The sequence below is a fragment of the Rhinoderma darwinii genome, unplaced genomic scaffold (genome assembly GCF_050947455.1).
Source record: "Rhinoderma darwinii isolate aRhiDar2 unplaced genomic scaffold, aRhiDar2.hap1 Scaffold_138, whole genome shotgun sequence".
Taxonomy (NCBI): Eukaryota; Metazoa; Chordata; class Amphibia; order Anura; family Rhinodermatidae; genus Rhinoderma; species Rhinoderma darwinii.
In genome coordinates, this window is record NW_027461966.1 from 1,763,377 (window position 1) to 1,788,864 (window position 25,488).

The window sequence follows — 25,488 nt, forward strand, 5'->3', positions numbered from 1 at the left end:
CCTTTGGTGTAGTCATAAGGTGCATCCAAAAGCTTATGTCCTTATTATCCCACCGCAGGGATGACTGAACCGCCATATGCTGACGAAACTGCTCGTCATATTTAAGCCAAGCAGTACCCTCATACGTTCTATAAGCCTCCCAAATGGAATCCAAGTAACAAAATAAACCGGAACAATGTTCTGGGCATTTCTCCCCTATAACGCTAGCCATGATGGAAAAAGCTTGTAGCCAATTCCCAAATGTGCGCGGAATCAGCCTATACCGTCTTCTCTCATCATCCTCCTCCTTACGATGTTCCTTGCCCTTTTCCCACCGTTCCACACTAAATCGCTCCAACGGCAATAAAGTAAAAATATCCAAATTCTCCCTTTTCCAAATCTTTTCACGGAGCTCTGGCTTTAAGTGGGCCCCTAATGGTCCTTCAAAGCAAATGTACATGCTCCCCTTTGCAGTATCCGAAACTGGCAAGGGCTTATTAGCCCCATCTACATTCTCCTTCTGGACCCCGGCATCTAAGGCGTTAAATGACGAAGAGCCTGCCTCAGCACTCGCAGTACTCTCCCTACGAGAACCCCCCTCTAACTGTCCCTGCGCTGACCAAGCTCCAACGGGACCTGCTAGCTGTGACCCACGAGAAGTATCAACTGAAGCTAACAACTGACGTAACCCATCTAACAAATTTCCCCAAACTCCACTCGTGACTGACAAATCCCCCGTAGAACCGCAACCTACAGGTACTTGCCCCACTAGACTACTCTCATTACTAAAATTACTGTCCACGTGTATGGTGTGTAAACGCTGTGACTCACCAGAAGGCTGCCCGTCGCCAGACACTAACGGGGCCGTCCGTCCTGAGTCCACCGAAGCCGTCTCCTGTCCGAGCATCCTAGGCACCCCGAGTGCCCGCCGCAAAGCATCGGCTGCTTCTACACCGGACTCCCGTCCTGACGACACCTGGAACGGCAAATAAACAGACGAAACACCTACCACCTGGCCAACGTCTCCCTCAGGAGGCGCTGGATGATGCAAATTTTGTACATATTCAGCAGTCAGTGCAGACCTACCACTACTGCTGCTATAAAGAAAATGGCCAGGATGTGGCGCAGGCCTGCCACCACGATGTAATAATTTTCCTGAACAGCAGGTGGCGCCGGCCTACCACCGACACTGCAATGTTCCGAACGGCGACTAGATGGCGCCAAATCACCCATGCTAACGGGTGTACTATGCACACTTGCCCCTGACCCAGCAGATGGCGCTCTAGCAGCGCTGAAGGCACTTACCGTGACAGCCGCAGAGTCCTGGCTTGCCTCCGGCCCCACAGAAGAACTTGTGACAGGCTCCCTGAACGAGCCCACCGCACTGGAAAGGAGGGGGTCTGCTCCCGCCTCTGCACCACCGCTTCCCTCAACGTCCATCTCCACGTCGCTCCTCAGGCACATGGACTGTGCTGCGCTGACCCCGACTGGACACCCGGCGAACCGCACCTTGGCCTCTCACTCCAGGCCTCTTCACTGCTGCCGCCGCTCCCGACACCTCCATGGCTCCAGTCCCCGACACCGGAACAACGCCACCGTCGCCAGCCACCGGGGACCAGGTAAGGGGGGAGTCAAACTCCTCCGTCTGCGCCGGGGGGCTCAAGCGTCCGTCTGCGCCGGGCTCTGGGGGGACGCCCCGCCGGGGAGCCTGCTAAAGCCCCTAGCTGCTCCTGGACCCACTCCAGCCCCTTATCAGCTGCCTGCCTGCCTGCCTAACCCTAGCAATTAACTGCTCTAAACCCTCCATAACTCTAGGCCCTAAAACTGACCAGAAAACAGCTACCCTGACACTGGCTGCACACCTCTATTCTTGCCAAAAATTTTCAAGACATAACATGGCTTCCCTGCTTATGCCACTATATATACATCCCATTAACTCCACCCCCAATGCTCACAACCCCCTAGCACAATTCCTGACTCAAACCCACCCACCAACCTATAACCAAAATACCCCTCTAAATGACCCCTTGCAGGTCCAGACCCGTCATGACCGCCCTCTGCCCAGCTCTGCTTAGCTCTGGGCTCACATTATAAGTGGCCTATCGTCTACATAATATGATCGGCGCTGTAATGTAGATTACAGCAGTGTTTTTTATTTAGAAAAACGATCATTTTTGACGGAGTTATGACCTATTTTAGCTTCATGCTAATGAGTTTCTTAATGGACAACTGGGCATGTTTTACTTTTTGACCAAGTGGGCGTTGTGGAGAGAAGTGTATGGCGCTGACCAATCAATGACCAATCAGCGTCATACACTTCTCCCCATTCATTTACACAGCACATAGTGATATAGCTATATCGCTATGTGCAGCCACATAAACACATTATAACGTTACTCAAGTGTCCTGAAAGTGAATATACATTACCTCCAGCCAGGACATCATGTCTATTCACAATCCTGACACTTATGTAGCGTCTCTTTGATATTTACAGCAAGGCTATCTCGTTTTAAATGACAGGTTACATCGTACAGGTCTTTACCACTTTACCACTTTATTTACCCTATATTGGTGGACAGGTAAATTCCCAGAGGAGCCACACCACAGAATAATAAGCCACAAAAGGTTAATCTGTACAAACCATCTAGTCAGGCGGGGTATTTACCTACTGGCTTTACTGGCAGAGCTTATACTCCACCCTTTGCCACCCAAACAAGCCCAAGTTGTCCTTTATAACAGAGAACAAATCCACATCCGTCAACACATTTGTGCTTGACTACGCAACCAAACATGAATGTGACTCACCACTCACAGGAATCCTGGCATCACCCAAGGGTGCCTCCAAGATTGTTTCAGCAGCTGGACGACCAGTCTCTTGACCGTGGTCAGCTGCAGATCCCAATGATGCAATAGGAGGCAGTCTTTGTCCGTATCCTATGACAACGGGGTTTAGCCATACAGCACAGGAAAGGGGGGGGGCATGTTATTTTGTTTCATTTTTGAAGGGTTAACCCGACGGAAACCTCAGACGGAATCCCTCAACGGAACGGCAGCGGTGATGTGAACAGGTCCTTAGTGTCGTCTTTTTCTTTATTTTCTATTTGTACATTATACCTGAGATAAATAATTATGGCCCTAGTGTGTTATACATATAAGTGTCTATAACATGTATCAGGAACATATTATCACACCTTTGATTCTTTACAGATGACGGATCCCAGTGAGAAGAAGGAACGTGACATATAATCCTGTCAGCAGCAAGAAAGGAATCACAAGACAGGTAATTAATATTTATATTAATTACTGATAACACTCAGGCTAGATATGAGTTCTAGACCCGCAGAGGTGTGATAGTATCTTCCTGATACATCAGAATATATGTGTTTTTAACATGTATATCTTCTATAGACAATATCTAGTATAACACAACCATATATCAGGTACAGAGGTGAGGAACATCTCTGTTGTTTACCCGCTGTTTTGTAGTCAGGACTCCCCTTTTATTTTTAATATAATTTTTAATAGCTATTCAGTCTTCGATTAAACCCTTTCAGGACAAGGCTAAGTTTCATTTTTATGTTTTTGTTTTTTTCTTCCACGCCTTCCAAAAGTCATAACTCTTTTATTTTTTCATTGACACAGCCATATGAGGGCTTAATTTTTACATTACAAATGGTACCATATCTCAGGTACAGAGGTGAGGAACATGATTATTATTTTACCCTCTGTTCTCTAAAGTCAGAAATCCACCTTTTATTTCCAATAGAATATAATTGTTATGGGCCTTTTGGCCATAGAATTTGGCATGAGGGGAGGCTAGTGAGGGCGAGTAATGTATTTGACCTTGCATTGTTACTGGCAGTATGATGACAAGAAACCCAGGTTTGACGCAGGTTTCTTTTAGTAGGCCGGTAATGTTTGCAAATCGACCAAAAGGAAATACAAAAAACTGTTCTTAGCAGAGAGGCACAGTCACTTAAAATAGTACACAAAATGGCGGCAATTTCAGGCAATGCAGTAAGCGGGTTTTTCCAGCTTGGTTTCCTTGGGACAGAGCTCGGACTCTTCCCTGATACAGGGGTAACCCATCGTCTCAGCAATTAAATAACAGGGAGGCTTCACGCAACTTCCACTTGTTACATCCAATGCTGCCTCTTTCACAGCAATCATCTGTGGGGAGGTTCCTGCACTCCACCGCCACAGCAATGGGCCCTCTCTGGCTTCAGGGCCTACTCAGCCCTGCAGGCACAATAGTTGCTGATTTATGGGTCGCAGCCCTTGCACCTGAACCCATTAGGTGGGAACAGTCGCCTTTTATCAAATTTAAAAAGAGCCCCTTTGTGAGTTATTCAATGTCCCGACACTGATTACTTGCCCATACTATACTGTTTTTGCACACTAAAGTAAATATTAGGGTCAGCCACCATTGTCTGAACAGTGTTACATAGCAGTGAGCTTTGCTGACGTGAGCATCTGCACAGCTCAGAACATGTAAGCACGGGTCCTGTCACTAAAACAACACATAAAAATGCTTCCTGGCCACTAGGTGGCAGCATCGCAATGGAAGTATATATGCATATAGTGACCGCTCATCTCCTCTAGTCCTGGACCTATAAAGGAAATAAAGTGTTAAACATGCATAACACAAAAGCATTGAAAGAGACAGCAAAATCTATCTCTACATTACTCCATACGGCTCCTCTCGTGAATAGGGGAGACTCCCTTCCATACCTTTCATTGCCCCCTTGCCTTATTTGGTGCCATTCCAGGCACCAGGAAAAATAAGCAACTAAAATAACTGAAACAAAAACACAGATTCCTTTCACACAAATTGGGCCTTCTTCCGACAGTCTCTGAAGGCCCTGTTAGACTCAGTTCAGGCCCTCTTCAAAATTACTTGGGCCTCAGGCTCAAAGCTTAGTGGTTACAGTCTCTCACAGGTGAGGCACATACTTAACAATTGCAGTCTCATACTCAAGGTCCCAGGACTCCCTTCTTTGTCTCAGTCTCATGCACAGCCTCTTGTCTTTCTCTTGCTGGGAGACTCCTCTCTACCCGCCTCTTGAACGCTTCCTTGTGGCGCATTACAGCTACTGAAATGCAGCCTTTCCTGGCTCCACAACCTCTTACTGGATCTAGTCATCTTTCTTGAGGGAAAGGTGCACTTGGCAAGAGCGTACTCATGACTGCAACTCCGGCACTAGCTTACCCTCCAATAGAGCTCCGACTATACTCTCTGTGAAATACATCATGTAAACCTTCCTGCCGTGCCCTCTGCTCACTCCTTGGGCACTCCATACGACATGCCATCTTTCCTGGGCTGCGACTATCCTCCCAACTATGCCAAAAAGTTTAGGACCGGGTATCAGTTAAGTGCTCGCAGGGTTAGTCATGAAATGATGACAAGAATATCAGGTTTAATGCAAATCCTTTTAGTAGGCTAGAATCTTGGCAAAACTTCCAACAGGGAAAACAATAAACTAATCTCAGCAGAGAGGCAGAGTCAATTTAAAAATGTTATTCAAAATGGTGACAATTTCAGGCAATGCAGGCATTGGTGGCTCACCAGTGTAAAGGATTTGCCTGACACAGCTTCTGTGTCGACGCCCGTGGTTAATTAGTCTGCATCTGTGCCTAGCTCTGCTAGAATGACTCGTTCTGCTACCACTCAGGCTGGGAGGCTGAGGAGTGGGAGAACCTATCACAGCCTGGCCAGATGGAGCTAGCTCCCGCCCTTGGTCTTTGTATACCTGCATTTGCTGCTTGTCCTGTGCCTGTGATTCTCTCTGGTTCCTGGCTCTGCTGTTCCTGCTACTTGCAATTGACCTGCTTCATATCGACCCTGGCTTGATTGACTGACTATTCTTCTGCTCTGCTTTTGTTACCACATACTCTCCTGGTTTTACTCGGCTCGTTCACTACTCTGTTGCTCACGGTGTTGCCGTTGGCAACTGTCCCACTTCCCTCTATTCTGTGTACCCTGTCTTGTGTTGTCTGTCATGCACATATTGAGTGTAGGGACCATCGCCCAGTTGTACGCCGTGGCCTGGGAGGGGCCATGCAAGTAGGCAGGGACTGGGTTGCGGGTAGATTAGGGCTCACTTGTACGTCTTCCTATTCCGTCATTACAACCAGCTTGCCTATCTTTGGACGGAGCTTGGGCTCCTCACTGATACAGTACTAACATCCACTTCAAATCAGGGCTTTTCCTCTTTCTTACCCTTCAACATCCCTTATCGCTTTAATGGGGAGGCCCAGGCAACTTCCACCCACTGCCTCAGAAACTCAATCGTATGGAGGCCTCAGTCAACTTCCACCTGTTATATTCAATGCTGTCTCTATCACAGCAATCATCTGCGTGGAGACTCCTGTTTGGGCGCTCTAGCCGCTGCCCCAGGATACGATCCAGAAGAACCGACTACTTCTAGAGAGGATTAAGGATGTCGCTGAAACAGGATGAGCTGATTCCAAACACTGATTGCCTTGGATGCCCAGCCAATCTCCGGACATAATGACAAACGACGCCTACATTTCTCATCATAGCACCACCAAGCTGCACCTCCATGCAGCTTGTGTGCACTAAATATTCTACATTATCTGAGCATGCAAAGAGTACAGCGGCCTTTTCAGGGAAGCGCTTACAAAAAAAATGAGCCAAAACCGTGAACCTTTAAAGAGGCTCTGTCACCACATTATAAGTGGCCTATCTTCTACATAATATGATCGGCGCTGTAATGTAGATTACAGCAGTGTTTTTTGTTTCGAAAAACGATCATTTTTGACGGAGTTATGACCTATTTTAGCTTCATGCTAATGAGTTTCTTAATGGACAACTGGGCGTGTTTTACTTTTTGACCAAGTGGGCGTTGTGGAGAGAAGTGTATGACGCTGACCAATCAGTGACCAATCAGCGTCATACACTTCTCCCCATTCATTTACACAGCACATAGCGATATAGCTATATCGCTATGTGCAGCCACATAAACACACTATAACGTTACTCAAGTGTCCTGACAGTGAATATACATTACCTCCAGCCAGGACGTCATGTCTATTCACAATCCTGACACTTATGTAGCGTCTCTGTAATATTTACAGCAAGGCAAGCATAATCTCGTTTAAATGACAGGTTACATCGTACAGGTCTTTACCACTTTGAAATTTTTCTCAGACCCTCTCTCAAAACTAAGCTTCTTGTCCACAATACGCTCTTTGTCCACCATTACGTGATACACTGAAACCAAATATCACAAATTCTCGTCTGTGGATCTTGTCCCCTATATTGGTGGACAGGTAAATTCCCAGAGGAGCCACACCACAGAATAATAAGCCACAAAAGGTTAATCTGTACAAACCATCTAGTCAGGTGGGGTATTAACCTACTGGCTTTACTGGCAGAGCTTATACTCCAACCTTTGCCACCCAAACAAGCCCAAGTTGTCCTTTAAAACAGAGAACAAATCCTCATCCGTCAACACATTTGTGCTTGACTATGCAGCCAAACATGAAGGTGACTCACCGCTCACAGGAATCCCGGCATCACCCAAGGTGCCTCCAAGATTGTTCCAGCAGCTGGATGACCAGTCTCTTGACCGTGGTCAGCTGCAGATCCCAATGATGAAAAAGGAGGCAGTCTTCGTCCATATCCTATGACAACGGTCTTTCCCACCAGCAGCAAGGAGGGGGCAATAAACTCCCTTTGGAGTCTACACCTGTCTCACCACTGATGCTACCGACTGCCCTCCATAGTCTGCCTGCACATTATAATCACAGGACTGCTCCTCCTGTCAGGTCCGTATTTCATACCGAACAACCACCTCGGTAAACTGAAAGCTGAAGGCATGCCTGGAGAGAAGTACACCACACAGATGTTTGGTACAGCTTCCGTCTCTGTCAGGAGGAAGACTGAAAACTTTTTATTCAGAACAAAGAAACACAGAAAGAGACACATGCCTCCTCCCCAGAGATGTGGGAGTGCCCAAGCCCCCACCATTTTCTCAGACTCACTCTTCTTGCATTCCAGGGGGCGGTGTCTTCCATAGGTGTGTCCGACATGAACAAAGAACTTGTTATATATATCAGTATATTATACAAAGAACTGAAATGTATATACATATGTGTGAGGATAATATTTTTCAAACAATATACATAGTATTGATCCCTGACCGTCCCCCCTAAAAATATTATTACTCTATCCCTGAGTCTTGCCTAGCAACCTACCACTGACCACTCGAACCAGGCGGGTAGGGGTTTTGGATTTCTTCACCAGCTTGAGACGAGCTACTCCTGATGTGTAACCCCCCTTTGTACCTGGACTTCCAAGGTGTCGGAGTGGTCCTAACTTTCCCTATTCTCCTCTGGATACAGGATGGTTGTCTTGATATAATCTACAAACCGCTGCTGGTTGTAATATATATATATATATATATATATATATATATATATATATAATTAATCCGGTCTATATTTTATTAATGGTAACAACTGTCGCACTTTCACTTACTGTCCTAATGGGACTTTTACCCCTGCAGATATAACAGGTCATGGGCAGCACAGTGACCTTCACCTCACACCTCCACATAAAACTCCTCAGATTGTAATTTGCAGCACCGTGGCATATTTACACACATTATAATTATAAACCTCATACATTATAAACAATAGGGCCTCAACTAATAATCATAATGCTATCACCCTCAGGTTTCGGGTCCCATCAGTTCATTGCCAGTCCTGTACACCATCGTCTTCTTCTTCTCCTGTCTTCTGCTCTTCACTGACTGTCACCCTCAGGGTAACCCACACAATTGTGGAGTCAGACTACGTTGGTGTCCAGTGGGGGAGTTATTATTACCCCCTCCTAGCCACTTACTTATCAAAACACTTGATCCTGCTGACGGATTCACTCAGGTCTTTGGTCTTTACTTTAATCTTTGCTGATGTCATCAAGACTCGGTTTGGTCCTTCTCATCTGTCCGACACCGTCTCCTTTAGTTTACGTCATCAGGCTGTACATAGCACCTCATGCTGTGAGCCTGGGGTGAGATCCCACGTAGGCGGATTAGTGGAGTTGTATTGTGACTATCAAACCCTCCGCATCTGTACTCTTCCTCTGGCAAGTTACTTGTCTGGGCGGCCGCTTAGAATTGTGACACTGCCGTCAGTTCATGATAAACGCGTTGTAGTGGCTCAGGCTGCGCCTGCCGCATCTCAGTGATGGAGTTCATCGTGTTAAAAGTCTTTTAGTTCATATTTACTGCCACTTGCTGGGGACCCCCAACTCTTTGTCAATTGTTAAAATAAATACTAATCTGGTGATAACATCATCCGCATACACTATAAACGTTGTTCTAAGTACATACAATAATGTCAGGCCCTTAAATGACATCAAACACCTTTATATATATATATATATATATATATATATATATATATATATATATATATATATATATATATATATATATATATAAAAGGAAAAACTTCTCTGTTACAATGGACAGTGCACCTAGAAGATGTGTAATTATTGGGTACTTCATTTGCACTTGGTGATACTCTTTCAGCAGGATTTGTACCTTGATCTCAGCTGATTGCCTAGAACATCTCCACCTCACAGAAACATACACAGATCCCACATGTTTATTTGGCAAGTGTCTCAAACCAATTTTTCTTACTCTGACCTGGTTCGTTCTACCTGGGAAGGCCTCTAAAGGTCGGTTCTCTTCATGGGAGGCGGGTATGATAAGGTTGGCACCGGTCTGCCAGGACTGTTCTGTAGGCAAATCAAACAGCTCTAACAGAATTTAGCAGCGACAGCTGTAAAACCTGGGACATACCAATTAGATCTTACCAAATCGATCCTTGCAGTATTGGGGCATATGTGAGGTCATACACCATCAATGCAAGTGCCATTAAGAGTGCCTTGGGTGTTACCGGTTTACCTTCCTTTATCCGTCCACATTCTGTCAGAATCTGGTTCTCACGCCTTCCGCTCCCAGTTGGACTCTTCCTGTGGAGAACAAGCTTTTCATAGCCTAATCAGTAATTGATCTTAATCAGATAATTAACTTGAACATTAATAATGACAGATTTATGTTAAACGTTCACACTGGTCAGTAACTAAAACTGATACCTACAAACTGATTCTTCTTCTTTATATACATATCTATACTTACACATATACACTGCACAGAATTCTCTGCTCTAGAAATTTTTCTTTCACAACAAAAATAAAAATAAACAAATAAAAATGTTTTCTAATGGGAATATTCCGCTTCTGTACCTTTTATCTGACGCATGACTCTAATAGTCCAATGCTAAGGCTGGTCTAGAACTTTACATAAAACTTAACTTCAGAATTTAATATTCCAACAACACTTCTTAAATACAGTTATTAAACAAACTAACTCTGGGACAACGTTTAGAGAACTGCTAACATCTTATCATTGTACAAACATCAGGTCAATACTTGGTATAACACTGTTCCCTTGTCACTTACACACAACGCCTGCATTGGGGAAGATACCGGCCGGGCTTCAGGCCCCCCTGAGAACAGATCTACACACACGAGCACATTGTCATACACTTCTACCTCGGGTAGTTGTATGTTCTGCAGTCGCTGGGACGGGTAATCTGGCCGGGCTGCACTTTTCACAGGTACCTTTGCTGTTTTACCTATGTCATGCCGTGCGCACATCATGCCGGCTGCTACAAACCTAGTGGTGGCATTATTGTATCCAGGGACAAGCCAATTTACTGATACCTGGCTGCACATATCCTTGTTGTCAGTTCTGTCCTCTCTCGCTCTCTCAATTGGCTTACCCGATGATCCAATAAAGTTCCTACTACCAATGGGCCCATAATTGTGGGTGATGCCAAAAGCGTACCTAGAGTCAGTGTATATGTCGGCCATCTTACCTTTTGCCAGGTTACAAGCCTCAGCGAGCACCTCCAGCTCCGCTCCTTGAGATGAACAAGAAGGTGAGAGTGGTTTCTGGATGATTTACCTGGTGCCTCGTATCCTGTCTTGTACATATTGTATAATAAAATATCTCTTTATTACAAATTTACATTAAAAACCCATGTCACATATAGATAGAACATCTCAAAGGGGTGGCGTCTTCATCCTCTAAAATAAAACCAAATGTTATACACTTCTCCACACTCATCTGATAATCCAGAATACTTTGAGAATCTCACTTTTATCAGGTTCTGCAAATACTTGATTAATACAAAAACAAATAAAAATAAAACATTCCTAAAAACTTTACATCAAATTAACAATGTCCAGACAATTTTTGTTCTGCCTTCTCCCTCATCTAAATCCATAAAGACTCGTGTGAGTGACGTCACCTCTGCCTCCTGTGTAACTTTGCTGGAGGGGGATGGTCTCTTACACAATACCTCATATTGGGTGGAGACTACAGCACAGCTTACCCAGTGCCATATTTACTGTTCTGGAAAGATCTGGAACCATCTACACAGAAATACCTCAAAATTTAGGTTACTCTCATACACATTTAATCTGGATTACTCATTGGGGTCTCTTACACATTTTTAGATCTCCTGAAACCAAATTAATTAACTCAAAACAAACCAAAAATGTACCTGATCAGAACCTTCACCATTCCCCCCTTTGTGGACTCTGCGAAAGTAATGTAGCAGAGTTCAAAACTACATCTCAATATAACACTAGTTTAACCCCCTGTAATATACAACAGCCTGAAACAAAAATGACTTTTTCCTGACAAATACATTTGATCTTTACAATGACATAATTTATGTGTGAAATCAAAAACAAAACAATTGTAGTTAGTTATTCAATAAAACAGAAAATATTATCTCTGATACTCCCACCACACCTCGAGCCATCCATGCCCCTACTGCTTCCTCATGGGCAGAGCAGAACCCTGCCTCATGGACCTGTTAGATGAGGGTGCAATGTAAGGACTGACTCCTCCTTCCTCTACACCAGCGCTGTCCCACATCCCCGGACCACTTTACTGCAAGCTGGGAACTTCTGGCCATGCCACATGCAGGGAAGGGGGGGTGGAGGAACTATTTTTAGAGGATAACTCATCCCTCTAAAAAGCATGGGACAACAATAACAGTCCATAAGCTTTTGGAAAGGGCTCTTCAGCTCCTTTGCTTTGGGAAAATGGACACCAGCTGCCAGACTCCAGCCATCCCTTAAAAAGTGGATTTCCACGCCGTTGCATCCACTCCACCACTGAGGACCCTGTGTGGTAACAATCCTGAATCTTTTTTGTGAACTGTTGCCTACTAGGCACTGGTAACCCTTTATAACGACTCAGAAAAAATAACTGTGTTAACCATTTCAAAATTACATTGATAATAACCATTAATTTAAACTATATAAACCATATACCCATAAGCTCCATAATTCCAGGCACCCAAGGGGCCTTACAATAGAATACACTTGTTATGCTACTTTTGACCATAAAATGGGGTTTTGCCATACAGCGCAGGCAAGGGGGGACATGTTATTTTGTTTCATTTTTGAGGGGTTAACCCGACGGAAACCTCCGACGGAATCCCTCAATGGAAGGGCAGCGGTGATGTGAACAGGTCCTTAATGTCGTCTTTTTCTTTATTTTCTATTTGTACATTATACCTGAGATAAATAATTATGGCCCTAGTGTGTAATACATAAAAGTGTCTATAACATGTATCAGGAACATATTATCACACCTTTGATTCTTTACAGATGACGGATCCCAGTGAGAAGAAGGAACGTGACATATAATCCTGTCAGCAGCAAGAAAGGAATCACAAGACAGGTAATTAATATTTATATTAATTACTGATAACACTCAGGCTAGATATGAGTTCTAGACCCGCAGAGGTGTGATAGTATCTTCCTGATACATCAGAATATATGTGTTTTTAACATGTATATCTTCTATAGACAATATCTAGTATAACACAACTATATCTCAGGTACAGAGGTGAGGAACATCTCTGTTCTTTACCCTCTGTTTTGTAGTCAGGACTCCCCTTTTATTTTTAATATAATTTTTAATAGCTATTCAGTCTTCGATTAACCCTTTTAGGATCAGGCTAAGTTTCATTTTTATGTTTTTGTTTTTTTCTTCCCCGCCTTCCAAAAGTCATAATTTTTTCGTTGACACAGCCATATGAGGGCTTAATTTTTACGGGACAAATTGTACCATACCTCAGGTACAGAGGTGAGGAACATGACTATTATTTTACCCTCTGTTCCCTAAAGTCAGAAATCCACCTTTTATTTCCAATAGAATAAAATTGTTATGGTCCTTTTGGCCATAAAATTTGGCATGAGCGGAGGCTAGTGAGGGCGAGTAATGTATTTGCCCTTGCATTGTTACTGGCAGTATGATGACAAGAAACCCAGGTTTGATGCAGGTTTCTTTTAGTAGGCCGGTAATGTTTGCAAAAGGAAATACAAAAAACTGTTCTTAGCAGATAGGCACAGTCACTTAAAATATTACACAAAATGGCGGCAATTTCAGGCAATGCAGGAAATGGGGTTTTACCAGCTTGGTTTCCTTGGGACAGAGCTCTGACTCTTCCCTGATACAGGTGTAACCCATCGTCTCAGCAACTAAATAACAGGGAGGCTTCACGCAACTTCCACTTGTTACATCCAATGCTGCCTCATTCACAGCAATCATCTGTGGGGAGGTTCCTGCACTGCACCGCCACAGCAATGGGCCCTCTCTGGCTTCAGGGCCTACTCAGCCCTGCTGGCACAATAGTTGCTGATTTATGGGTCGCAGCCCTTGCATCTGAACCCATTAGGTGGGAACAGTTACCTTTTATCAAATTTAAAAAGAGCCCCTTTGTGAGTTATTCAATGTTCCGACACTGATTACTTGCCCATACTACACTGTTCTTGCACACTAAAGTAAATATTAAAGACAGTGCCCGAGCCGGTTTTCACGGTGCCTGCAATAAGCCACCATTGTCTGAACAGTGTTACATAGCAGTGAGCTTTACTGACGTGAGCATCTGCACAGCTCAGAACATGTAAGCACGGGTTCTATGACTAAAACAACACATAAAAATGCTTCCTGGCCACTAGGTGGCAGCATTGCAATGGAAGTGTATATGCGTATAGTGACCGCTCATCTCCGCTCAAAAGAAAAATTAACGGAAGGGCAGGCGGGACAAAATTTTTCAAGCCATAAAATGGCTTCCCTGCTTATCCCACTATATAAACATCCCCTTAACCCCACCTCCAATGCTCACAACCCCCTAGCACAATTCCTGACTCAAACCCACCCACCAACCTATAACCAAAATACCCCTCTAAATGACCCCTTGCATGCCCAGACCCGTCATGACCGCCCTCTGCCCAGCTCTGCTTAGCTCTGGGCTCACATAACGGTACAAGGGCGACAAGGGGCCACACAAACACCCTCCTATCTAATAAATATACAACGACACAATTAAAATTGGAAGGTGCTTGTCACAGTTTTATTAGATGATTTATTTTACAGAACCTGAGAATATATAATAAACAAGTATAAACATATCATAAACATAATTAACATATTAACATTATGTGGCTAAGTCCTTGACAACCTCCAAAACATAAATAAAGCAATACCCTTAAACCACTAGCCGTGACCATATAAGCTACAGTGGCGTCACCACGAGTATGCTAAAGCACCACGCTTCCCAGGGTCCGCCCCTTAGAGAAGCCCAAATCCATAGCTTTAAAATAAAACCAATATATTGTGTCAAAGACAGCAATATATAAAAACATAAATAGCGTTGCCAAGGACCCACCACAGCATGAAAACTTGACTCCTTAAATTTTCATGCGCCGCCACACTTGAAAACCCAACTCCAGGCCTTCTTGGAGGCCAAAATTAAAAACATCCAGGCCCACATCCGTTAAGTGAACCCCATCCTTTCCAATGTACGCGCCCCGATCCTCCAACAGTCGGTGATGAACTACCAACACACCATTTAGGCGAATAAACTTGGCCACTGTCTTATTAATCTTAACTCTGGTCCTATTCAGCGCCGAAACTGACTGCGCATTGCGCCATTTTACCCACTGTAGAATTTCGGACCAGATAATCAAAAGCCCAGGATGGGTGTCTACAAAACATAAGAAGTCCCTCTTAATGTTCTTAATGAGGTTCCGCATGGGATAATGTAATTACCCCCTGCATGAATTATCAAGATGTCAGGTAGACCCCTGGACCTACCCGCATCCTGAAACAAAGGCCTTACCTGATCCCAGGTCAGGCTACGAACTCCGAACCAGTGTACCTCCATCTCATCCGGATCTAAACCCAAATACCTACCATTCGGACGCACACGGGCACTCCTTTCAGCCCAGTAAATATAGGAATGGCCAAGAAACCAAACCACACATTTTGCAGAACCTGAAAGCAACAGAAAATTAGTCACACAGTAAAAGAATGACATCCCCCCCACACAAAATAAACCCAAGATAAAGAAATCAACATTCCAGCAAATGCAGCCTAACATAGGAACGAAAGCGGCTGGACTCCCAGCGGCCAATCCTCTTAACTGAAGCAGTGTCGAGCCCAAAACGAGAATCCTCAGTTGCAGCTCCAATCCTAAAAGAATGAGAGCTGTAATCCAGATGTGAAAGGCCCAACCCTTGTACGCATTTCTTAAAGACAGCAATAAATTGATATCTGGACAACGCTGAACCATCCGCATGCACCAGCAAAGAGGAAAATCCCTGAGGACACACAGCCATGAAACGCAGAAAACACCCCACTGGGCACGATTCCCCCTCATGAATTTTAGTCAAACAAATCTCAAAACCTTTTCTATTCCTGTCAGTTTTTGAATGATACAACATTATTCTCAACACACTATCCTGAAAAAAACACATTGGTTACTTGAATACCGCCCTGCACCCGTTTTGAGGGACTAACCAATTCGCCAACCCTAAAAGCCCCATAGAAAGCCCAAGAGAAAGCCAATTGAAACAACAACCTCTCATAATCTGAATGGGATATCCTGTGCAACTGAGAAAATGTCCCTCCAACATTGCAAAAGACACCGGCCCACGATTATCCTGCCCGACATGCCCTTTTTGAAAACCCTGCAGAGCCCGTCGTATCAAAAAATGCTTAGTAACATCCGTACAACCAATTAACTTAAAGAAAAAGGAAACTGCCGCTACCGACTTAACAACAGAGGAAGTTGAAGATCCACTCTCCATAAGAGATAACAAAAAACAAAACATCCCCTCTAAGGCACTAAAAGGACTCCCTTGACTACACCACGAATCCTCCAGCTGGAACCATCTCACCCAGATCTTGGTATAAGCATCCCACGTAGCAGGGGCCAGCGAACGCTTCGCCCAACATATCAGACGAGCGACACCACCCTCCAAAGGTGCTCGGGGCAAGAAACCGGATCCCTCTCCGCTTCTGGAGGTAGCCAACGGAAACAATCCCACTGCAATCGAGATAAAGCATACGCAATGTCATTGAAAACTCCAGGAACATGATGAGCCCTAAATAGAATGTTCCATCTCAAACACAGCAGGACCAACTGGCGTAGCACTGTGATCACCGGGGGGGAATTGGCGGACAAACTATTAATAGCGCACACGACCGCCTTGTTATCACAGTGAAAAACCACTGACCGATTGGACAAAAGCGGTCCCCAAATTTCCACCGCAACAAGAATGGGAAACAACTCCAGAAAACAAAGATTACCCGTCAAACCACACTCCCTCCACTCTAGTGGCCAAGTACCAACACACCATTTTCCCTGACAATACGCCCCGAAACCGATAGAAACTTAAGCATCAGTACAAAATTGTATCTCCACATTCGAAACTCCCTCTGCAATCCATAATGATCTGCCGTTATATTCTACCAAAAAGGAATCCCAAACCCTCAAATCCGCCTTATGCTCCTTGCCAAGGCGAATAAAATGGTGGGGACATCTAACACCAGCAGTTGCTTGTGCTAAGTGCCTACAAAAAACACGGCCCATGGGCATAATTCTTTCAGGCTAAATTGAGTTTCCCGAATAAAGATTGAAGGAGCCGCAGGGTGATTTTTGTTCTCACCAGAGCCTCCTGCACCGTTGCCCGCAGATCAATAAGTTTTGCCTCTGGCAACCTACATTCCATTGCCTGGGAATCAATTTCAATTCCCAAAAAACAGGTCGTTGTGGTTGGTCCTTCTGTTGTTTCAAATGCCAACGGAACCCCAAAGTCAACAAAAACATCCATCACTGCCCATAACAATATTGCACACAATGGCCGAGCCGCAGGGCCCACACAAAAGAAGTCATCCAAATAATGAATAACTGCTTTAGAGCCGGCTCGTTCACGGACCACCCACTCCAAAAACATGCTGAAGGCTTCGAAATAGGCACAAGAAATAGAGCACCCCATAGGAAGGCACCTATCAATATAAAAAAGGCCATCAAACGAGCACCCCAGCAAGTGCATGGAATCTGGGTGCACCGGCAAAAGGCAAAATGCAGACTCCACATCCACCTTAGCCATAAGCGCCCCTTGCCCCGCCGTCCTAACCAAATGAACCGCCTCATCAAATGACGTATAGGAAACCCGCGTCAAAGACTCATCGATATCATCATTTACCGAAGAACCCTTCGGATAAGATAAATGATGTATAAGCCGAAATTTACCCGCCTCCTTCTTGGGGACAATCCCCAGCGGGGAGACACGCAAATTGGAAATAGGAACATCAGAAAAGGGGCCTAACATTCTACCCAACAAAACTTCCTTCCGCAACTTGTCTCGTACCACTTCTGGATGATCCCGCACCGAACGCAGATTATTAGCCATCAAAACACCCACCCCCGCGGAGAACGGAATCCTAAATCCGTCCACAAAACCGTTCAATAATAGCTGTGCCCTCTCATTGTCGGGGTACCTCTTTAGCCAAGGCGTCATAGCGTCGAGGTTCACTGGACTCACCCCCTTTAGCAGAACCATCCCCTGGCTTCGCCGTGCCTCCTCGTGCCCGCTTAAAACACTTGAAGATGGGGTGGTTACCACCCCCACACCCGGCACATTCGTATCTATAGACACAATTAGTTCCCCATTTACAGGTGCTCTCGTTGTAGAGTCAGCAGACCCCTTTCTTAAAACTCCCCGACGAACCCGCTGATCTAGACCCGCCGGGTGACGACTGAAAGGGGTTATGCAAACTCGCGACTTCAACATGACCCCCCTGACCAGCCCCCTTTGGTGTAGTCATAAGGTGCAGCCAAAAGCTTATGTCCTTATGATCCCACCGCAGGGATGACTGAACCGCCATACGCTGACGAAACTGCTCGTCATATTTAAGCCAAGCAGTACCCTCATACGTTCTATAAGCCTCCCAAATAGAATTCAAGTAATAAAATAAACCGGAACAATGTTCTGGGCATTTCTCCCCTATAACGCTAGCCATGATGGAAAAAGCTTGTAGCCAATTCCCAAATGTGCGCGGAATCAGCCTATACCGTCTTCTCTCATCATCCTCCTCCTTACGATGTTCCTTGCCCTTTTCCCACCGTTCCACGCTAAATCGCTCCAACGGCAATAAAGTAAAAATATCCAAATTCTCCCTTTTCCAAATCTTTTCACGGAGCTCTGGCTTTAAGTGGGTCCCTAATGGTCCTTCAAAGCGAATGTACATGCTCCCCTTTGCAGTATCCGAAACTGGCAAGGGCTTATTAGCCCCATCTACCTTCTCCGTCTGGACCCCGGCATCTAAGGCGTTAAATGACGAAGAGCCTGCCTCAGCACTCGCAGTACTCTCCCTACGAGCACCCCCCTCTAACTGTCCCTGCTCTGACCAAGCTCCAACGGGACCTGCTAGCTGTGACCCACGAGAAGTATCAACTGAAGCTAACAACTGACGTAACCCATCTAACAAATTTCCCCAAACTCCACTCGTGACTGACAAATCCCCCGTAGAACCGCAACCTACAGCTACTTGCCCCACTAGACTACTCTCATGACCTGCCTAAGTAGAGTCGTGTGTTAGTGAACCTTCACTTATCCCTTCCTATCCCTCCACTCCCACCTTTTAGAAAAGACACGTGACACCGAGGTTGGATGTGAAATGGCCACAGCAGCCGTTTATTAATTTCACAGTTTTATAAAATACCATTTAAATCCGAAACATTCGGATAACTAATTAGGAATCCAACCAGAGAATTCCTTCTAATAATTCACATGACCCAACATGGGTCAGAATCATAAATAACAATTTAACGTTTACATTAATCCGAGCAGGGGAAGTCCTTGAAGCCATTTTAGATATTCCTTTTTAAACACCCCGAGTTAGCCATCTGCAACCACCACCAACCAATTACCTCCAGCCGTAAACCAGCTCGGAGGCACCGCTCACCTCTGCAGATGGCTCCTACCACCAGAAGACCACTTCAAAGGGATAACACCCGATGAAGTCTTCAACCATGTACCTTTTTTGGGGGACGCATACCCCCGATGCGACCCCCCCACCATTTTGTACTGACTGACCTCAAGGACTCCCCCCGCCACAGCGAAACAGGCCTTGACCACCTTAAGCCTGTGAGTTCCGCCACACCACCACCGCCCTTTCAATTCCCTCTGCTATTGCCAGGCTCCACAGATTGATCCCAACCTCGGTCAAATGAACCCCATCACTCCTCCAGTAGTTCCCCACTCCTGACTCCAAATCCCTGTGCCGCACGCAAATGCCACCATTTTTGGCTACAAAACGGGACACCGCCCGATTAACTTTAATGCGAGCCTTATTGACTCGTTCCACTGACCTAGCCAGTCGCCAATGTTTCCTTGGGACAATGTCCGACCACACTATCACCAACCTGGGATAAGAAACCCACAAACACAACATATCATGTTTAATATCCCGCACCAACTCACGAAAGGGGCGGACCCCCAAGTCATTCTCACCCACGTGCAATACCAAGACCTCTGCAACCCTATCCAGCCGGGAATATGTCTGGAATTCCGCTAACACCCTGCTCCATGACATACCTCTAAATCCCAGCCAATGCAAAACCGCATCCTGCCGCGGAATGCGCAACTGGCGACCGTCCGGGCGGATGTCCGCCCTCAAAGCCCCCCAATGCAAGTAAGAGTGGCCCAACAACCACACCAGACATGGAGGCGTATCTGAAACGGAAAAGAAAATTAGATACCAACACACAAACATTTTTCAACCGCTAACAACATGACTCATAACAGATGGGGGCGGACATAAAACCTAAATCTGTTGGACTCCCAACGACCGATGCGCCGCACCCCTTCATCATCCAACCCCCAGCGCCCTGCTTCTGTTGCTGCGCCAATCCTGAAGGAATGAGATTAATACGGGCCCGCCGCGACACCGACCGCCGCCAAACATTTTTTAAATACAGCTCCAAATTGAAATCTGAACAAAAATGACCCATCCTCGTGACATAACAATGGCAACTCTGGAGACCCCCCTCGTGGCTCAAAACCCCGCATGCAAGCGACCGGGCACATAGCCGAACCCGGGAGGGCGAACAAAACTATCAGCTTTCCCTTTCCCAATTGGTCAGTTTTTGACCGGCGCAACCATACCTCGAGCCGATCCGCATATAGGCTCACCTCCCCCAGTCTCAACCCCCCTGCCCGCTTGGTACTAGGCGACACCAGCTCGCCAATTCTGAATGCCCCAAAGAACGCCAAAGAAAATGCGAACCGAAACAACTCCATCTCGGCCGAAGAACGACAGACCGATGCTAATGATCCGCCCAAGAGCTAAGAAGAGAAAACGACACAGGCCTTCTACAATCCGCCTCGACCCTACCTCGGCGCAGACCCTTCAAAGCCTGTCCCACTAAAAATTCCTTAGATATATCCCGAAAGCCCCGCAACTTAAAACCAAATGCTACCGCAGACATGAAACGATTAACCTTTGCCAAAGAAAACCCCGCCTCCCAGGCATCCCCTAACCAGTACAAAAGTGCCACCAACCTGTCTCTATCCGTGTTGACGTCACCCAACTCTCTTACCCACTCCTCCCACTGCCTCCAACAAGCAGAATAAGCACTCCACGTTGTGCGCGCTAAAGACCTTTCCACAAATCGTTCTACGGGACCGAGACCAGATCCCAGAGATGTTCCGGACAAGCCAAACCGAGACGGTCCGCTCCCGGTGCCAATTGCCGAAACCGGTCCCACTGCGAGCGAGAAAGAGCATCAGCGATACAATTCCGTACCCCCGGCACATGAACCGCCACCACACACGCGTTCAATGACAAGCACACCAACACTAAATGTCGCAACAACTGAACTACCGGCGGAGATGATGCCGTGATGTTATTAATGGCCAGCACCACCCCCATGTTGTCGCAGTAAAAACGAACCTTCTTATCCCTGAGCCTGTCCCCCCAAATGGTCGCCGCAACCACGATGGGGAACAGCTCGAGCAGGGCCAGATTCCGCGTGAGTCCACTGGACACCCAGCTAGCCGGCCATTGAGCTGCGCACCACGGACCTCCCCCGTACGCTCCAAAACCGCCCGCCCCCGCCGCATCCGTAAAAATATTTAAATCACTCGTATCCTGTGCCGGAGCCATCCATAGCGAGCGACCGTTATACTGGCCCAAGAAGTTATCCCATACCTGCAGATCAGCTCGATGCTCCTCCTTGAGCCGCACAAAATGATGTGGCGCACGCACCCCCGACGTTGCCGCCGCCAAACGTCTACCAAATACCCTCCCCATTGGCATAATCCGGCAAGCGAAATTCAACTTCCCCAGCAACGACTGAAGCTCACGCAGCGTAATTTTCTTTAACCTACAAGCCCGGCGTACCTCCTGAATCAAAGCCCCCAACTTATCCGCAGGAAGACGACACTCCATTGCCACCGAGTTAATTTCAATACCCAAAAAGCAAATAGTCGATACCGGGCCCTCAGTCTTTTCTGGCGCCAAAGGGATCCCAAAATCCCCCGCCACCTTCTGCAATGCATGAAGCAAATTACCGCAAACCGGCGAACCCCCCGGGCCGACGCACAAGAAATCGTCCAAGTAATGTATCAAAGAGTCGACCCCAGCTACTCCCTTCGTCACCCACTCAACGAAGCTACTAAACGCCTCGAAGTATGCGCAAGAAAGGGAACATCCCATCGGAAGGCACCTATCCACGTAAAAAGCCCCATTCCAAAAACAACCCAACAGCCGTTGGCTCTTTGGATGAACTGGCAACAACCTGAAAGCCGCCTCGATGTCGGTTTTTGCTAACAGCGCGCCGGGACCCGCAGCCCGAACTAACCCCACCGCCTTATCGAATGAGGTATACACTACGGAGCACAACTCGTGATCAATCCCGTCATTCACTGACGAACCCCTGGGAAACGATAAATGCTGAATCAAACGAAATTTCCGAGGCTCGCACTTTGGAACAATACCCAACAGGGACACCACTAAATCTTTTGTTGGCTGATCAACAAAAGGCCCCGCCATACGACCCAACGAAACCTCTTTAAACAATTTTTCCGACACGACCTGAGCATGCAAATAGGCCGACTTAAGGTTCCTCCGCGTAACCGGGACCTCATAAGGAGGCGGAGGAATAATAAACCCAACACAAAACCCTTCGTAAAGTAACATGGCCGCCGCCCTATCCGGATACTCATTTAGATAAGGGACCATCCTTTCCACCCTCACCGGTGACAACCCCTTGACTAACCGAGGAGGACTGGTTCCCTGACCTCTTCTTTCGCATACATTTTGCAGCCCCGTGGGATGCACCATTACACTCTGAACACACGTGCTTGAACTTGCACGTGGCCCCGAACTTACACTGGCCATCGTTGAATTGCCAGCAGAATCCCAGCTTTGCCCCGACGCCTTGCCCGACCTGACTGGACTGGCCTCCCTGGCCGACGCTCCCGGGAAAGGACTGCCTAACCGGAGCCGTAACCCTTAACCAGAGAGCAATATCCTTCTGGTCCCACTGAATCGCCGGCCGAACCGCTTTCCGCTGACGGAATTGCTCGTCGTATCTTAGCCACGCCTGCCCCCCATACGCCCTATGAGCCTCCCCAATGGCATCAAAATAGCAAAACAACGCCGAACAATTTTCCGGCGCCTTTTCCCCTATCACACTGGCTAATATGGCAAACGCCTGCGACCAATTGACGAATGTCTGCGGGATAAGCCTATACCGCCGACGTTCCTCCTCATCCTTCTTACTCTCGTCCCGCTTGCTCTTATCCAAATTGAATTTAGCAAGCGGCAGGAGAGAAAAAATCTCGACATATTCGTCCTTCCATATCCACTCACGCACCTCCTGCTTTAAATGCGCCCCCAATGGACCTTCGAAGCAAACATACACCTCCCCACGAGCACGATCATCAATAAGCACCCTATCGCCTTCCTTTTGGGCCTCGGTCTGTACTGACACCGCGACCGCCTCTTTTGCCCCCATCCCGGGCCGCGCCTGTAACGATCCCACTTCCCGGGGGCCTTCCCAAACTACTGCCGGGGACACCTCCGTAACTACTGGAGCCGCCGCCTTATCTAGACGCCCGACCAGCTCCCGCAAGCAACCCACTAAGTCCGCTAGACCCGCGTCGTCACGCCCGACCGCGCCGCTACCGGCCGCCGACGCTACGCTAGCAGCCCCCCCGCCGACACCAGACATAAAAATCGCAGGATATGACAAAGACGGAGTTATGCACTCACCGGGCTGCACAGGCGCTGTGTTCCCGTCAGCCGGACCATCCTGACCTCGCCGATAAACGTCCAGTTCACCTTCCTCCAGCTCCTCTCTCGCAGACGACTGGCCATCCCACCGACATCTCCTACACGGGAACGACGACGCGCTGACAGATGGGCCGGCAACCTGCCGCCCGACCGCTGGGACCCAGACTTCCGACCGGACCTGTTGCCTCGTCGTCGCTGCAGCTCTAGGTGTCCGTCTAGACGATCCCGATGAAGCCTGCCCGGAGCATCACCAGGCGGGGCGGCCGTAGATTGTCCTCCAAATCTTGCATCCGATGGGGGAGGGGTGACAGGGAGCCCGGCCTGCGATTCCCTGATTACCGCCGGACCCCGTCGCGGCTGGGGATTCCTGCCAGGACGCAGGGCCTGGGAAGAGGCGGCCCCCCCAGCTGCCTGGCCTGCAGCGTCCTTTGTAGGGCTCCCTCTGCGACGCCGCGTCCGCGGGACCACCTCAGGGCTGAGGCGTTCTGGAGGGCGGGAGCGACGGGTAGACCCGGCCTGAGTCTGCCTCCTCTGAGCAGGAGCGGGTGTTGCCGACTCCCCCCCCCGCCGCCATATTACTGCTAGGAAGGGGGCCGGGGGAGGGGAGCCTGTCCCCTTCAGCAACAGACCTCGGGTGCCGTGCCTGACGTGGCGACGATTCGGCGTCCGGGATCCTGGTGAGTGCCGCCACGGTCTCCTCCAACCACCCGGGACCGTGGTGAACAGCTGCAGCACGCAGCCGCGCAAGTATGTCGGCCTTCGACATGGCACAGAGCGGGACAACGGAGGAGCTTATACTAGTATGTGTTACTCCTCCCGCTGCTTCCGGCTCAATGCCGAAAGCAGCGGGAAGCCTGGTAACGGCCCCCTAACTCCTCCCTCCTCTCATCCTCCACCCCTACCTCTCCCTCATAGTTAACCCTTTCCCTACTAGGTCCGTCATGGAGGCTTCCCTCCTAAGCCTTGCAGGCTGCGTCCAGCCTCTTCTTTACTAAAATTACTGCCCACGTGTATGGTGTGTAAACGCCGTGACTCACCAGAAGGCTGCCCGTCGCCAAACACTAACGGGGCTGTCCGTCCTGAATCCACCAAAGCCGCCTCCTGACCGAGCATCCAAGGCACCCCGAGTGCCCGCCGCAAGCATCGGCCGCTTCTACACCGGACTCCCGTCCTGACGACACCTGGAACAACAAATAAACAAACGAAACACCTGCCACCTGGCCAACGTCACCCTCAGGAGGCGCTGGATGATGCAAATGTTGTACATATTCAGAAGTCAGTGCAGACCTACCACTACTGCTGCTATAACGAAAATGGCCAGGAGGTGGCGCAGGCCTGCCACCACGATGTAATAATTTTCCTGAACAGCAGGTGGCGCCGGCCTACCACCGACACTGCAATGTTCCGAACGGTGACTAGATGGCGCCAAATCACCCATGCTAACGGGTGTACTATGCACACTGGCCCCTGACCCAGCAGATGGCGCTCTAGCAGCGCTGAAGGCACTCACCGCGACAGCCGCAGAGTCCTGGCTTGCTTCCGGCCCCACAGAAGAACTCCTGACAGGCTCCCTGAACGAGCCCACCACACTGGAAAGGAGGGGGACTGCTCCCCGCCGCTGCACCACCGCTTCCCTCAACGTCCATCTCCACGTCGCTCCTCAGGCACACGGACTGTGCTGCGCTGACCCCGACTGGACACCCGGTGAACCGCACCTCGGCCTCTCACTCCAGGCCTCTCCACTGCTGCCGCCGCTCCCGACACCGCCATGGCTCCAGTCCCCGACACCGGAACAACG

At 47.8% G+C, this 25,488-nt stretch overlaps 1 long non-coding RNA gene across 6 annotated transcripts in view; it reads left to right on the top strand.

Annotated features, from left to right (window-relative positions):
- The first annotated feature begins 3,188 nt into the window (after window positions 1-3,188).
- The window catches only part of LOC142699153 (uncharacterized), a 193,206-nt gene continuing 170,906 nt past the window's right edge, over window positions 3,189-25,488 (top strand). For all 6 annotated transcript variants that reach the window (XR_012866039.1, XR_012866036.1, XR_012866037.1 and 3 more), the window contains exons 1-2: window positions 3,189-3,259; window positions 12,704-12,776. This is a non-coding gene — a long non-coding RNA (uncharacterized LOC142699153). The remainder of the gene's footprint in view (window positions 3,260-12,703; window positions 12,777-25,488) is intronic.